This window comes from Cupressus sempervirens, chromosome 5, assembly GCF_028749045.1.
Source record: "Cupressus sempervirens isolate cs-2001-9-10 chromosome 5, ASM2874904v1, whole genome shotgun sequence".
Taxonomy (NCBI): Eukaryota; Viridiplantae; Streptophyta; class Pinopsida; order Cupressales; family Cupressaceae; genus Cupressus; species Cupressus sempervirens.
Genome location: NC_143122.1, coordinates 1,001,409,127 through 1,001,426,451, shown reverse-complemented (window position 1 = coordinate 1,001,426,451; position 17,325 = coordinate 1,001,409,127). Strand labels below are relative to the sequence as shown.

Genomic DNA, 17,325 nt, shown 5'->3' with positions numbered 1-17,325 from the left:
GCTTGTAGTTCATCATCTTGCAGTCTATCCAAAGATCAAGCCCATTAGATAAAAGCTTAGAAAAATGCACCCCAAGGTGGCATTACTAGTCAAAGTTGAATTAGAAAGAATGTTAGCTACTAAGGTTATCCAACCTATCGACTACTCAAAGTGGATCTCCAACATGGTCCTCGTCGCTAAGCCTTTCGATGACATCAGAATCTGCACGAATTTCAGAGATCTTAACAAAGCTTGTCCAAAAGATGATTTTCTCTTACCCAACATAGATATGATTGTAGACCTTATAGTTGGACATGAAATTGTATCCCTCATGGATGGATTTTTTGGGTATAATCAAATCAAGATTGTAGAAGAGGATCAGCATAAGACATCATTCACTACCCCTTGGGGAACCTTTTGCTACAACATGATGCCTTTTGGCCTAAAGAATGTCGGGGCTACCTATCAAAGAGCTATAACAACCATTTTCCATGATCTTATCCATAGCATTTTGGAGGATTATGTGGATGATATCTTGGTTAAATCTCACACCTTCATGGATCATCTTGTTGACCTGGAGAAAGTCTTTGATAGGTTAGCCAAATATCATCTCATGCTAAATCCCAAGAAATGTGTCTTTGGGGTCACATTTGGAAAGCTTCTAGGCCTTATAGTTTCTAAATGAGGTATAGAGATTGACCCCAAGAAGGTCAAGGATATCTTAGACATGCCTCCTCCCCAGACACTGTGACAGATTCACACTCTTCAGGGAAAGCTTCAATCTGTTCCATGCTTCATCTCTCATCTTGTAGATAAGTGTACGCCATTTGCACATTTACTGAAGAAGGATGAAAAATTCAAGTGGAATCCTTTATGTCAACACAGCTTCGATCATCTCAAGTAGTATCTCATCAATCCCCTTGTCTTGGTTCCACCAGTTCTTGGTCATCCCTTGATCTTGTACATATCAGCAACGCCTACTACTCTAGGGGCACTTCTAGCACAACTCAATGACTACGGTAGAGAAAGAGCCATCTACTACATTACTATAACCCTAGTTGGTTATGAACTCAATTATACTCCTATGGAAAAGCTTTTTTGGAAGTTTTTTTCTCAACTCAAAAGCTTCACCACTACATGCTAAGTCATACCACCCAACTAGTCTACAAGATCGACCCTCTCAAGTATATGCTCTCTAGAACAACACTTACAGGCCATTTGGCCAAATGGGTTATGCTCCTTAGCGAATTTGACATCCAGTATGTAGATAGAAAGGCAATCAAAGGGCAAGCTATAGTAGATCACCTAACTAATGTGCCTCTAGTAGATACATATCCTTTGATCACAGAATTTCCAGATGAGCATATCTGTCTAATTGAAGAACAACCCCCATGGAAACTTTATTTTGATGGCTCATATACATCTCATGGATCAGGGGTAGGAATATTGTTGGTCACACCTCAAGGAGATTACATTCCAAAAGCCTTCAAGCTACAATTCCCTAGCACCAACAATATAGCTGAATATGAGGCTCTCATAGCAGGATTAAAGATAGCTACAGAATGGAACATTACTGAGTTACAAATCTTTGGTGATTCTTAGCTCATCATCAAGCAAGCCCTAAATGAATATCAAACCAAAGATAAAAAGCTATTACCCTACAAAGAGCTAATTGATAAGCTAACCCAACATTTTACAAAGCTTCAGTTTACAAAAGTGCTTCAAATGCAGAACAAAGTAGCAGACACTATGGCTACTATCGACTCACTCTTGGAAATTCCCCAAGTGATTACGCAGTATGAGTTTTTAGTCAAGCAACTCCTTACACCTACCTATGCGAATGATGACTCAAACTATGTTTGTATCTTGGTTGGTCCCCAATCCCCTTGGTACCATGAGATTCATGCTTACCTTAAAGATGGTATCATCTCCCCTCACCTCACACATACCCAATGCCAAAACCTCATCCAAAAGTCATCCTGCTATGTTATCATAGCCAATACCCTATATCGTCAGGGTTATCATGATACTCTCTCTTGATGTTTAGATGAAAATGAGGCCGTAATGGCATTAAAAAAATTACACTCTGAACTTTACGGTGGCCACACGAGTGGTATTTTCCTCGCGCGACAAATCCTTAGAGCAGGCTACTATTGGCTGACCATTGAAGAAGACTCCTATGACTTTCTCAGAAAGTGTCTCCCATGTCAGCAACACACAAATCTTGTACATGCTCCAACATAGGATCTACAGCCTATTGCACCACCTTGGCCTTTCGCTTGTTGGGGCCTTGATCTAGTTAGAACTATCACACCTCTCTCATATGATGGACATAAATGGATAATAACAACTATAGACCATTTCACTAAATGGGTGGAAGGAGTCCCCCTAGTCTCAGCTAGAGGAGTTTAGGTCTCCAAGTTCATCTTGTACCACATTGTTTGCCACTTCGGCATCCCATCCACCATCTTCACTGACCACGGAGGTAACTTTGAAAATCTCAACATGGAAGAATTATGCACTTCCCTCTGCATTCATCATCACTTTTCTAGCCCATATTTCCCACAAGGTAACGGCCAGGTAGAGGCAACTAACAAAACCCTCCTCAAAATCCTAAAGAAAGTTGTCAATGATTCCGGCCGCGACTGGCACCTACAAATAAATCCAGCCCTATGGGCCTATTGAACTTCCTTTCGTACATCCACAGGCACAACTACATACTCCTTAGTCTATGGTGCTGAAGTAGTACTACCCATAGAGGTTGAACTTCCCTCCTTGTGCATATCTTTGCAAGGGCAAATATCAGATGAAGAATACAGAGTAGCTTGACTCACCTAGCTAGATCTCTTAGATGAGAAGTGACAACATGCTTGTGATCACCTCATAGTCTATCAATCTCATCTCAAAAGGAACTTCAATAAGAAGGTGCTTCCTCGACACTTTTAGCCAGGCGACATGGTCCTCAAAGAAAATATGAAAGTCCAAGTCGATCAAGAAAAGAAAGGCAAATTTGAACCTACATGGCTTGGTCCTTATGTTGTTACTGCCTCCTTTGGCTCCATAGCCTATCAGCTATCTACACCGGAAGGATAACTCTTGAATGATCCTACTAACATCATTCATCTCAAGAAGTCCTATGCTTGAAGATCCTTAGTATACCCAACTTTTGAAAAATACAAAAAAAAAAAAGTAAAGAAAAATAAGTGTCCAATGGTGAAAACTTGACAATTCAAGCGCCTTGGATAGGTACCTTGGTGAAAACTTGGTAATTTAGGTGCCTTATGTAATAAGACTAATCCATTATCTATCACTATCCTATCCCTCATCCATCCACTCACCATCCCATAAAACACCTGCTTGCTCCCTTGGTGTTCCAACCAAATATCCAACATCTATAGAAGCTTGTAAATACCTCTTATACAGCTTGTAAATCTTGTACCTCAGCTTGTAAATCTTGTATCATCCCTTGTATCATAGCTTGTATATGCAAATCTTGTCCAAAGCTTGTACCATATTCTAGCTTGTATTATATACCAAAGCTTGTATCCTAGTTTGTATCCTATCACATGCACACAAAGAACCCCATTTTCACTTAAGCTTTTTGCAAACCATCTACCTATCCACCTATCAACTATTACAGACATCCCACCCTTCACAAAAATTTCCATCTCGCAAAAACCACAACATTAATAACCTTGTACATTTGTAAAATATCTTGGTCTGTTAGCTTGTACATCCTCTTTAACTTAGTACCATTGTATCTATCCAGCTTTCATGTTAGTTCATCCTTGATCAACATCTTGCACACATCGCACAAATCTTGGTTAGCTATTCCAATGCATCCTTTAGCTAGATCTCCTATCATCAAAGTGTTATCCTTCTCAGTTTAGCTTGCCAAGTGCATCACTCATCCTAATCCACCATCTTAGGTGCTCTTCGATAGATGCTTATAGGATATAGCTTTCCTCATGTTTGATCTGGGTCCGTTAGTACCTTGCCCTACCCATCTCATTGGAAAACGGTTCTCTTTTGAATTTTTGCTTTCTTTTGATTTGGAATCTTCCCTTTTGGGTCTTGAAGTATCTTTTCCAACCAATCTTTTTGTTCCCTCCTCGAGGTTACCACGATCTTGCATATCATGGTATGCTATGAATGGGGCAATTTGAGCATACAATTTTGATCAAGTCTTTCATTTGTTTCTTTTTTTCTTGTGGGTTACCTAGTTTCAGTTCCACACTATTTCCTCCAGTTTTCATGTGTGATGCTAGGGAAATCCTTGTGTGTTTGTTTCAAGTTAGTCCCTCAGTCCTCTAGACAGTTGGTGGCACGGCCTTGATGTTCTTGGTAACCTTGGCAATTGAACAACACTCCTATAGCAAATCTAGTGCTCAACTACATGGTGGTACTTCTCTTTGAAGTATCCCCTTGCTCAAAAATCTTCAATGGATTCCCTTCATCTCCATTATCCCCCATCCATATCCAACATCTATCTCTCCTACCCCAGCTTATGCATCAGTATCTCTTTGAATCAATCTTCACTTTTAGCTTTAGGGATCTACAATCCTAGTCTTAGGGATCCACCAATCCAATCAATCCACCAAGCCTCATCTTTCGAGATCCACAATCCTAGTCCTAGGGATCTCCAAAACTCATCTTCTGCTAATCTGACTCTTTGAAATCCTGTTGCATCAGCTCTATAATCCCCTCATCCTTCTCCCTATCTTGGATTCCTTTTTATAGTGCTTCGCTCCTTCATCCTCCACCTTCCCTAAAGTCTTAAGCTTGCTTCCTCTCGTGCCTCTGATTCTCCTTTATCATTCTCCCATAGTGAGAGTTTGAGCTAATTTAGCCCCTTCTCTTTGCCAATCTGAGTCTCCTTGCTCACCCCGAATTCTTGTATTTTTCAAAAAATCGTCGAGCCTCATTTTCTCTCCCCGCCGCCTTCTTGAGGGGGCATCATGCAGTCCATTCTCTCTCTTCTACCCAAGACTAGGGCAACCGTGTTGCTCCATAAAGTCATCTCCATGTCGTTTATATCTAAACTTCTTTGAAATAGTGTTGTTTTAACACTATGTCAAAGAGGGGCAAAATGTAGACACCTAAAAATCTTTTAGAAAATAAAGTATTTTTATTTTCTGAAAAAGTCCTTGATGACATCATCATTAATTAATTAATTAATTAATTTTTATGCCATTAAATCCCTTTATCTTAATTAAAAATATTTAATTAAGGAATCCCTCCCAAAAATGTTTAAATCTTATTTAAACATTATTTCCTTATTTATTAATTATTTAATTAATAAATTGACCAAAAATCCCAAAATAAATAAATAATTTTTTTTTGCCCAAGACTTGGCCAATTTCCTTAAGACCACTAACCTCTTCCAAAATTTTCTAATCCTTCTTTAATTTCGATTAAAGGCTAATCTCATCATTTCCTACCCCTAATCCCAACTCAAAATATTTAATTAAGATTAAATATTAATCCTCATGTTTATTAAAAATATTTTAATAAATATATCCTCAACCCAAATCCTTGAAATAAATAAAACTTTATTTATTTCTTAAAAACCTTATTTATCCTCATCCTAAGAAGTTCTAGACTCTTCTAGAAAGTCTTCATCCTCATCCAAAGCCTAGACTCTTCTGGAAGATGTCAATCCTTATCTTTGACCCTAATCCTAATCCCCTCCCCCAACCTTGTCACATTCCCTAAACATGGGTTAAGACTTGCTAACCCAAGCGAAAGTTAACAAATATCTCCTCCTTCACCCACCCTCATTTATTGTCATCCACTTGCCCATCTCTAATAAGCCTAATCTAATCTTAACCCAAGCCTAATCCAAGCCTTAATCATTTGCACATTCCTAAGTCAAGCTTAAGACTTTCTTAATCTAACCCAAGTCAAAATATCTCAACTCCCCTCAAAATATCCCAACCATAAAATTTTATGAAGCCCACAAAGCCATAAATGACTCTTACAAGCCCATTCATTTCTCTTACAAGCCATTATGAGGGTCTTTATGAGCTTTGAGCCTCCTTTGTTGACCCTTCAACCCCTCTTGCTCTAACCAATGACCTTGTGACATGTGTCACTCCCTGATTGGCTATAAGGAAGCACAATCCATGTGCTCTCCTCTCATTCAATCTAAACTTTTCATAAGCTTTCTCCCATCCTTGCATCCTAACCCTTGGTCCCTCAAGCCCTTTGCCTATTTAAGGAATCCTCTCCCAGCCATTTTAACACAATCTAGAAAGTAAAGCCATAATGCCATTTTGAGAAGCCATTTTTTACATCAAATCCATTCACCAAAATCTATCAAAAATCTTCCATTGAAGCCCATTTGAGCATTTGAGCATACATATATAATCAAGCCAACTTAGCTATTAGACACACCTCCACATCAAGTGATCATTCCCATTGAGAGAGCCTATCCATGGCTCATATTCTCATTTGAGGACTTCACTTTGTCTCTCACGAAGTTATGTTAAATTAGTATGCAAATGCTTTTGATTTTTTTAATTTAGTGTTTCTGACATGTGCAACCGTATCTCTCAGAATCAATCATCACTCTTAGCTTTAGGGATCCACAATCCTAGTCTTAGGGATCCACCCATCAAATCAATCCACCAAGCCTCATCTTTCGAGATCCACAATCCTAGTCCTAGGGATCTCTGACACCCATCTTCCATCAATTTGACTCTTTGAAATCCTGTTGCCTCAGCTTTATCTAATCCTCTCATCCTTCTCCCTATCCTAGATTCCTTTTTATAGTGCTCTGCTCCTTCATCCTCCACCTTCTCTAAAGTCTTAAGCTTGCTTCCTCTTGTGCATCTGACTCTCCTTTATCATTCTCCCATAGTGAGAGTTTGAGCTAACTAAACTTCTTCTCTTAAGCGACTCTTTGTCCTCCCACCCGCCAAGATTCTTGTACTTTTCAAGAAGCCGTCGAGCCTCACTTTCTCTCCCTGCCACCTTCTTGAGGGGGCATCTCGCAATCCATTCTCTCCTCTTCTGCTCTAGCCTTGGGCATCTTATTTTCTTATCTTTGATGCCATGCCACTTGCAGCATCACATCAAAGAGGGGCAAAATGTAGACACCTAAAAATCTTTTAAAAAATAAAATATTTTTATTTTTTGAAAAAAGTCCCTGATAACATCATCATTTATTAATTAATTAACTATTTAATTAATTTATTTATTTTTATGCCATTAAATCCCTTTATCTTAATTAAAAATATTTAATTAAGGAATCCCTCCCAAAAATGTTTAAATCTTATTTAAACATTATTTCCTTATTTATTAATTATTTGATTAATAAATTGACCAAAAATCCCAAAATAAATAATTTTTTTTTTTTTTGCCCAAAACTTGGCCAATTTTCTTAAGACCACTAACCTCTTCCAAAATCTTCTAATCCTTCTTTAATTTCGATTAAAGGCTAATCCCATCATTTCCTACCCCTTGTCTCAACTCAAAATATTTAATTAAGATTAAATATTAATCCTCATGTTTATTAAAAATATTTTAATAAATATCTCCTCAACCCAAATCTTTGAAATAAATAAAACTTTATTTATTTCTTAAAAACTTTATTTATCCTCGTCCTAGGAAGTTCTAGACTCTTCTAGAAAGTCTTCATCCTCATCCAAAGCCTAGACTCTTCTAGAAGATGTCAATCCTTATCTTTGACCCTAATCCTAATCCCCCCCTAACCTTGTCACATTCCCTAAACATGGGTTAAGACTTGCTAACCCATGCCAAAGCCAACAAATATCTTCTCCTTCACCCACCCTCATTAAATTCCATCCACTTGCCCATCTCTAACAAGCCTAATCTGATCTTAACCCAAGCCTAATCCAAGCCTTAATCATTTGCACATTCCTAAGTCAAGCTTAAGACTTTCTTAATCTAACCCAAGTCAAAATATCTCAACTCTCTCACAAATATCCCAACCATAAAACTTTATGAAGCCCACAAAGCCATAAATGACTCTTACAAGCCCATTCATTGATCTGACAAGCCATTATGAGGGTCTTTATGAGCTTTGAGCCTCCTTTGTTGACTCTTCAACCCCTCTTGCTCTAACCAATGACCCTGTGACATGTGTCACTCCTTGATTGGATGTAAAGAAGCACAATCCATGTGCTCTCCTCTCATTCAATCTAAATATTCCATAAGCTTTCTCCCATCCTTGCATCCTAGCCCTTGATCCCTCAAGCCCTTTGCCTATTTAAAGAATCCTCTCTCTAGACATTTTAACACAATCTAGAAAGTAAAGCCATAATGCCATTTTGAGAAGCCATTTTTTACATCAAATCCATTCACCAAAATCTATCAAAAATCCTCCATTGAAGCCCATTTGAGCATTTGAGCATACATACATAATCAAGCCAACTTAGCTATTAGACACACCTCTACATCAAGTGATCATCCTCATTGAGAGAGCCTATCCATGGCTCATATTCTCATTTTAGGACTTCACTTTGTCTCTCATGAAGTTATGTTAAATTAGTATGCAAATGCTTTTGATTGTTTTAATTTAGTGTTTCTAACATACTAAAGTAGCATATACACGAAGCACCTTCATGCGGCTTATGAATGAGGTACTTAAGTAGTTCTTGGAAAATTTTGTTATTGTCTATTTGGATGATATTTTAATTTTCAACAAGACTTTGGAAGAATATTTATTGCATATTCATAGTGTCCTTGAAAGGTTAAGAGAAGAGAAACTATTAATTAATTTGAAGAAGTGTATCTTTGCAAAAAGGGAGTTAGTTTACTTGGGGTTTGTTATATCACTTGAATGTCTCAAAATGGATCCAGAGATGGTAAAGGCCATCTTGGAATAGCCTACTCCAAGGTCTACTACTGGGGTAAGATCATTTCATGGTCTGGTTAGTTTTTACAGGAAGTTTATTAAGAATTTCAGTGGCATATGTGCACCCTTGATTGACACAATAAGAGGGGATAGAAAAGAGTTCAAATAGACTACAGCAGCTGCAAGAAGTTTTGAATTGTTGAAGAAGAAGGTGACAGAACAACCTGTGTTGGCACTTCTAGATTTTAGAAAGGTGTTCCAGGTGGATTGTGATGCTAGTGGTAGTGCTATTGGAGCTGTACTAAGCCAAGAAGGTAAGCCTATTGCATATTTTAGTGAAAAATTGAATGATGCGAAAAAGAAGTATTCTGTTTATGATCAAGAGTTCTATGCAATAGTTCAAGCCTTAAAGAAATGAAGAAATTATTTATTGCCAAAGGAATTTTTTTTATATACTGATCATCAGGCATTACAGTACCTAAATAGTCAAGGTAAATTGAATCAGAGGCATATGAAGTGGGTAGAGTTCTTGCAGAGCTATACATTTGTGTTGAAGCATAGAAGTGGAAAATCTAATAGGGTTGCAGATGCACTAAGTAGGAGACAGTTTTTACTTGCGGTAATGCAGGTTGAAGTAGTTGGGTTTGATGAACTCAAGAATCTATACCCTAAGGATTCTAATTTTTTTGAAGCATGGAAAGCTTGTAAAGAGCCTATTGCTATAGATAGAACTAAGTGGTTAGACTATCTAATTTAGGATGGTATGTTATTCAAGGGCAATCAATTATGCATTCAAGGGAGTTCCATGCGAGAAAATTTGATTAAGGAGAAACACAGTGGAGGGATGGCAGGACATTTTGGTCGAGATAAGACCATTGCCATTCTTAGAGAACATTATTTTTGGCCTTAGATTTCACAGGATGTAAAAAAGTTTGTATAGAGTTGTCAAATTTGTCAAGTTGCTAAGGGATTTAGTCACAATACTGGACTATATCAGCCATTTCTTGTTCCATCAAAGCCATGGGAGGACATAAGTATGGATTTTGTTCTGGGATTGCCGCGAACACAAAGGGGTAATGACTCAGTATTTGTGGTGGTTGATAGGTTCTCCAAAATGGCACATTTCATTCCATGCCACAAAACTCATGATGTTGTCCATATTGTAGACTTGTTTTTCAGAGAGGTGGTAAGACTACATGGTCTCCCAAGGAGTATAGTTTCTAATAGAGATACTAAATTTGTGGAGTATTTCTGGAGAACATTGTGAAAAAAGTTGAGAACAGACTTGAAATTCAATTTCACACATCACCCACAAACTGACGGCAAAACAGAAGTCTAGGCAATTTGCTGAGATGTTTAGTTGGGGATAAGCCCAAGGGGTGGGATTTGATTCTACCACAAGTAGAGTTTTCTTACAATAACTCTATAAATAGGAGTACTGGAAAATTGCCATTCCAAATTGTATATGGAAGTAGCCCAAGGACTACACCAGAATTAAGGAAGATAGAGTAAGGGGAGAGGACAAATGCTGAAGCTGAAGAATTTGCTGAACATATCAAGCGTCTACATGAGGAGGTTCAAGCACACCTAACCAAGATGAATCAAGAGTATAAAGCTAGGGTTGATCAAAGGTGAAGACATAAGAAATTCCAAGTAGGGGATCTAGTCATGGTACACTTATGAAAAGAAAGATTTCCAACTGGTACTTACAACAAGCTGAAAATGAAGAAATTTGGCCCTTGCAAAATTTTAAAGAAACATGACTCAGGAAATGCATATGAGGTGGAGTTGCCAGATGGAATTTACATTTCTCCTATTTTCAACATTGTAGACTTGACAAAGTATCATGATGATGGTGCATATGAGGAGCTGATGTTAGAGCCATGTCCAATTCCTACTTCTAAAAAGGAGGAGATAGAGGAGATTCTAGATAGTCATGTGGGTAGGAGTACCAGAAATAGGTAGTATGAAGAGTATCTGGTCAAGTGGAAAGGATGGCCAATAAAGGACTCAACTTGGATATCAGCAGCTGAGGTTTCCTATTTGGGATTTCCTCTACCATTCATAAAGTGACAGGGTCACTTTTCAATCTACCCTGGGTGACTGATGTAGGAGCATCTAGAGGTATAAGGGTAATCTATGTCACCCAAAAAAATGTACTTAGACTTAGTTTTTGTTTCATGTGTTTTCATTTTTGGATACCCATTTGGGTTAAATAAAGGTTCCAACTCTCACAGTTCCACTATTAGTGTTTTGGGTTAGAGTTTTTAATCACTTTGGGATACGTGTAAATGTCAAAAAAATAGGAGTATGTAATTGAGCCATCATTTTGGTTAACTAGAAGGTGTAAATTGGTTGGATGATTGTAATTGTAATTTAGAGCATTCCAGAAAAAGAATCAGGTCAAAAGGCCCCATGGTTTGAAAGTTATCGCAATTTTTTAGTTTCTAGAGATATCCTAAGAGTGCTTCAAAGTCAGGTTCAAGGCATTAAATGACCTCTTACAGGGCCAAAAAATGGGGGACGAGAAAATCTTGTCCATAGGGCTATAAAGCACTTTGGGAGCTTTTCGAAAATGTAAACAGTTTGTCAATCAGAGCTACGGTTCAAAAGTTATGCCTTCCGAAAGTTTGGATTACCATTTCTTTATTCTTCTAATTTTGTGTTGACTTCTAATGTGACTTCTAGAGCCTTCTATTTGGTTGGTGGATGCCAACTAGCACTTTCTAGAATGTATTCCTAATCCTTAACCCTTCAGGGTCTATTAAAGAACATTTCTGGCATTGTAAAAGGTAGTTCGGAGTGGAGTTTGAGAGGAGGTACTGGGAGAAGAAATTATCTCTAGATTTATGCTATTGTAAGCCCTTAGGGCATGGTTTGAAGTCTATTTTCACAGTTAATAAAATTTTTCCTTTCCGATTGTGTCCATTATGTGCTTGGGTTGTGCCCCCATCATTATGAAAACATGAAAATCTTCAACAATGAACACACAGATCACTTGGAAGCACAAAAATCACCCTTTGCAAATAGCTCTTCAAAAATTCATGGTGATAAATGAATTCAATTTCTTTCCTTTTAAAAAATTTTAACTTTTCAATTGCTATAAATGCTTGGTACAATCACTCATTTGGTGACAGACAATCTTCCACTTAGTACAACCTTAATGCTTGCTAGATTCATTCATAGCTTGGTGTCCACACAATGTTTCAGTGTATCCCAACCTAGCTCAATAAGGTCTTGATTTTCCTTAGTCACTCGATGATCCCTTTGCATCTTGAATGCTAATTTGGAAATTTCCTTCTAGCTGGCTGAAACTAATGTAAGATGTCTCCTTTAGAGTCTCAATTCCAATCATTCTTGTGGGAGATCAAGTTCAAATGCTTGAGTCACCCAATTCTTGAATGACATGTGTTTCATGACTCATACTTGAATTTTTAGAAGATTTTGGAATCTATTGCTGCCTCATCTTCTTTCTGATATTGTTGGCTTTGGCTTTTTTTTCATCTTCAATCCTTCTAGTGTTCATATAGTTTTTGGCAAGATGTCCAAGTTATGTACAAATAAAACATCTTCTAGTGGTGTCTCTTGTCCTCATGTGATGTTTGACACAATTTGCTCCAATGCGCCCAAATTCTCCACAGTAATGGCATCTACACAATGTGTTGTAGTCCCAACCAAATATAGATTTCACAATCTATTCTGCTGGGTTCAATATCTTAGTTTTTCATTCAAAATATTTGTATCCATGCTTCTTGCACTTGTGATAATTACCTTCAAATTTAGGTTTCTCTTTGCATTCACTTGCTCTATGACCATGTTTATTGCAATTGTAACACTTTCCATTGAATTTTTCTTTGCCATTATTACAAAATTTATTTGATGTGTGACCTAACTTACCACAATGATTGCAAGTAGGCCTTTGCTTATTTTGAGCTCCTTGCTTGGATGATTCACCTTCTTCTATGTATCCTATTCCTACTTTTCCTTTCTATCTGTATTAACTTTACTCATTTAATTGATTCATGTCTGCTTGATATTTCAACATTCTCTCATTGGTTTCCCTTTTAGTATTTAGATCACTTTGTAGTCTTTCATTCTTTTATCTTATATTCAATTATGTCATTTGCATTAGTAAGCTGATCAATGAAGTCTATTTATTGAAGGGATAGATGTTGAGTTTCATTGTTCTTTTCTTCTATCTCTTTTTTGGACTTGTCTTTTTCTTCCATGACTTCACATAATCTAACTAACTTAATTTCTTCTTCTCTTTTCAAATTTCTAACTTCTTCTTGAAGTTTTCAATTCTTTTCTAATAGATCTTTGATTGCATCGTCAACTTTATCTAAATTTCTTTTTGGATATGTGATTTTGAGCATCGTGTCAAAGAACACTGATGAGAAAGCCACAACAACGTGCCCTAGTAGGGATGATATATATGGGTGCCCCCTTAATAAATTGACTAAGATAAGCATATGATAGCTCAATTTATTAACAATGAGAAGATAAAACCATAGCAACTGACAGATCACAAATGAGAGCTAGAATGTGAAAGTTATGAGGTCCAGTGTGCAAAACAAGGGTCAATCAGGAGCCCAAGAATATTTTCACGGGTTACCAATCAAGATAATGATAAAATAATGAAAATGATAGCTCAATTTTTTCATAGTGACGATAAAAATCCAACACAACTTGTGGATTGCAAATTAGAATTGAAATACAAAAGTTATGGCCTCCACAATGCAACATAGGGGCTCTGAGAGCAATTCTGCATAGGTTACTGCCCCAAGTGCACCCAAAATACACCCGAGTGTGCCTAGTGCACACTTGGTAAGCCTAAGTGTGCCCAATGCACACTTGGTAAGCCCAAGTGTGCTATGATAGTACCAAGTGCACCCATGGTGCACTTGGAAGCCCAAGTGTGCTCTAAAAGTGCAGACTCTGCCCTAGAAGGCTCCAGGGGCCAAAAATAACCCGATTGGACTCAGAATGACCTAAAACTTTGTGTGCATGCCAAAAATGGTGTGTAGATATCATAATATGAGTGAAATTAGTTAAACATGGTGATATTTTTTCAAAATTGGTCAAACAAATGTTATACTAAGGCTAGACTAGGTGGAAAACTACAGAAAGTTGACAGACAGTGTAGGATGAATATCAAAATAAATGATCATTGTCTTGGGTGAAGAGATGAATGATAGAATACCAAGGAGATGGGATGAGGACCAGTTAGAATGAGGGGAAGACTTTTTCTTTCAGAAAGTGCACTATATGTCAAATGGAGTTTTATTTTGATATGGCAAATAGAATGCAACACATCATGGCTTAAAGGGTCAGAGTGCAAATGTAAAAATTTTGCATACGCAAGCATGATGTAGAAAGGAAATTACCTTGTCCTTCCAAAGGCATATATACATGCCCCAGACTCTCAAAGGTACTGTTGGGACTAAAAATTGCGCGGTCAATTTTGAGTACCAATGAGAAATTGAGCCCCACGAACACTTTTGATGAGATTGTACCTGGCTGTACTTTTGAGCCCCATGAGGTGTTTAATGTTTCTAACACCTTCCTTTCATCCTATCCACATTTTCCATGAAGCTAAATTGATATTTTGAGCCATTTTGTGAGGTCTTATTTTGAGCTAGTTCCAAATCTACATTTTCACCTGAGTGTAAAGCAGTGACAAGAGGCTATGTTTGCATGTGAATATCTCGCACCCAAAAATGTTTCATGACTTTCCACTTTGGGAGTATCTATTTTCCATACTTGAGAACCTATGTTTCAGATTGTGAGTCATTTTGAATCCATTTGACTAGGTTTTGAATCTCTCAAATTTGGTAGTTTACTGTTTTCATGCTGATGCACATTGCACATAATTCTGGCAAGCCCTGTTTGATGAGTTATAACTTTTGAACAGTTGACCCAAATGATGAAATTAATTTTGTGTTTAATTTTAGAGGTTAGATACTTTTTATGTTTCAATTTTTAGCTTATGACAAATCCATTTGATCAGTTTTCAAACACGATTCCAAACATACTTTTTATCTTTTTACTGGTGTTAGCATTTGCAGATTTGTTGGAACCCCTGTTTGTGATGTTATATCTCAAGATTTGTGATAGGTGAGATCAAATGGATTATACCACTATGTTTTCCTCCAAAAATAATTTAAGTGTGCCAATTTTCAAGTCTTAATAAATTCATTTGCACACTTTTCTAGGTCAATTCCATTTGCAAAAATTGCTTTCCTGCCATTGTTTCAATCTGTAAAATCCAAGTAGCCTAATTTGACTGTTCTCCATTTGCATCCTATTATTCTTCATGAGTGAAAATCATAGATCCATACTTTCCTCATGATAGAGAACCAATGTGTTAGTTTTCGTTTCCCCATGTGCTCATTTTCCCAATTTTCAAAGTGAAATTTGAACCTAGTTTATTGCTTTCTAACATGTTTTATTGCAAGCAATTCTAAGAAGTCAACTTTGATGGTCAATATCTTTTGAACCCAAATTTTTCATGAGGTGAGATTTGACAGGGTGCAAGAGTGCAGAGCAAAGAATTATTATCCTAGATTTCAAAGCGTAGTTATTTGTTTGGATTAGTTTTTAAGGCTATCAATGGACCTCTTGGTGCAAAATTGATAGGTTGAAAATTAATGAAAAATGAGCTTTTAATGATCAGTTAGTTCTCAAATTGGATTCCAATTAGTTTGAGAAGGTCAGTCGATCAGTTTGGAGGTTTTAGTTGTCCGGAAACAAATTTTTTTTTAGCTGGACCCACTTTGGGGCCTAGCTAATTCCAACTAATCTACATCAGATTGCTAAGAGATTGTGAGTGGGGATTATGCATCATGATGTTAAAACCTCAACATGTAATGATAAATAATGAGATGCAAATGCAGTGATAAGATCATGATTTAAACAAACAATGTATTAGAGATTGAGAGGAGGTGAGCTTACAAATGTATAGGACAACATAATCTGCCCATGAAGATTCTTAAGAGGGAAGTGGCAAGTGGTGGGATATCTAGTTTGACCTGGTTGCATTGTGGATATGGTGGCTTGAATTCCCCTCAAGCAATGGATGCACTCAAAAAACAAGCAAACAAGTTGAGGGAGCAAGTTGCTAAGCAGCAACAAATAGTTCTTAAATAGTTCAATTCAAGTGGTTATGGAAGTTTTGATACAATAGTTATAGATGAGGTAGAGTTTCAATGACAGCAACTGCTTGAGAAGCTTTTCGTCTCTACTCAAATAGGAAAACATTTTCAAAGAGACATTGTTTGAGGTGTTGAAGGGCTTGTATCCTCATGTTCAAGATGGATTGAATTAGGAACAAAATTATCTAAGGATTGTCGTAAGTATGGAGATGCAAATCCCAGTTATAATGGTGGTCTTTTGGCAAAATATGCATATATTTATGGCATGGTTCGTGGTCATATGGAGAAGGAATGAGATAACTTAAATAAATCACTTGCTTCTTAGATAGCTGAACCTTTAAGAGCAATGATCACGAGAGCTCCTTTGGAAGATGCTCACCACCTTGCTCAACGTTATGACCAAATGTGACAAGAAGCTGAGCTACAGGCAACTCGGAGTCACTCATAGAAGCAGAGCTCACGACATTCAGTAGGGTCATTCATGCATCATAAAGAGACAACCAAGGGCATTATAAAAGGAGGGAGTCACTGCAAGAGTCTAAGAAGCCCATGACTCAATATGAAGGAGCCATACAGAGTAGTAGTAGGGGCAATTGACATGAAAAATAAGAAGAAGCTAGCATAAAAGGAGCCACAATCACGCATTCAAACAATAAAAGATCACACCTATAAGAAGTCAATGCATTGAAAATGAGAAAGCCACTAATGCAAAGAAGGTGCATCTATAAAATAAATACAATCTCTAAGTTTGTAGGAGAACAATTCTTTAGGAGCTGAGGAAACAAACAAGCTGAAGATGGGAGTCAGTTCACGCTAAAAACAAGAAGATGCCCACACAACATTAATAAAGACATCCAAAGAGTTGTCTCATGCCAAGAAGCTAGTAACCCATGTGAGGAGAAGAAGATATGTTCTGATGCTAGGAAGGGGATCCATTTAGAGGCAGCAAATCTGAAGGAAATATAATTTTAACCCCAATTTCTTAATTCCTCTGAATAGAACAACGACAATGGCATTAAACACCTTGCTCATCATAAAAATTTGAGGAAGAGGATAGTTAATTTGAAGTGGGGATAGTCTGTAAGGAATATGCAGAGTTGAAAGAGATAGAGGCTTTTATCCCATATTTGTTATGTGGGAAAAATTTGATCTTTTTAAATACTCGAATGCACAATATGTTAGTTGCCTAAAAGGCAGTAGCTTTTTGGAAGCCTGACCATGTTATGTTGTGTGGGACCTATAGTTGACCTGGATGTGATAGCTAGAAGGTGATGTCATCATAGTTTTACACAAAGATGCAAGCATGATGATGTGGCATGCAAAATGAAGATGACATGAGATGTTACCATGTGTCTTGATCTAGCGGTGGGC

The 17,325-nt window shown here is 37.3% G+C and overlaps 1 pseudogene; it reads left to right on the top strand.

Annotated features, from left to right (window-relative positions):
- The first annotated feature begins 15,874 nt into the window (after positions 1 to 15,874).
- On the top strand, positions 15,875 to 16,402 carry LOC149559301 (SH3 domain-containing protein 2 pseudogene; annotated as a pseudogene).
- The last annotated feature ends 923 nt before the right edge of the window (positions 16,403 to 17,325 follow it).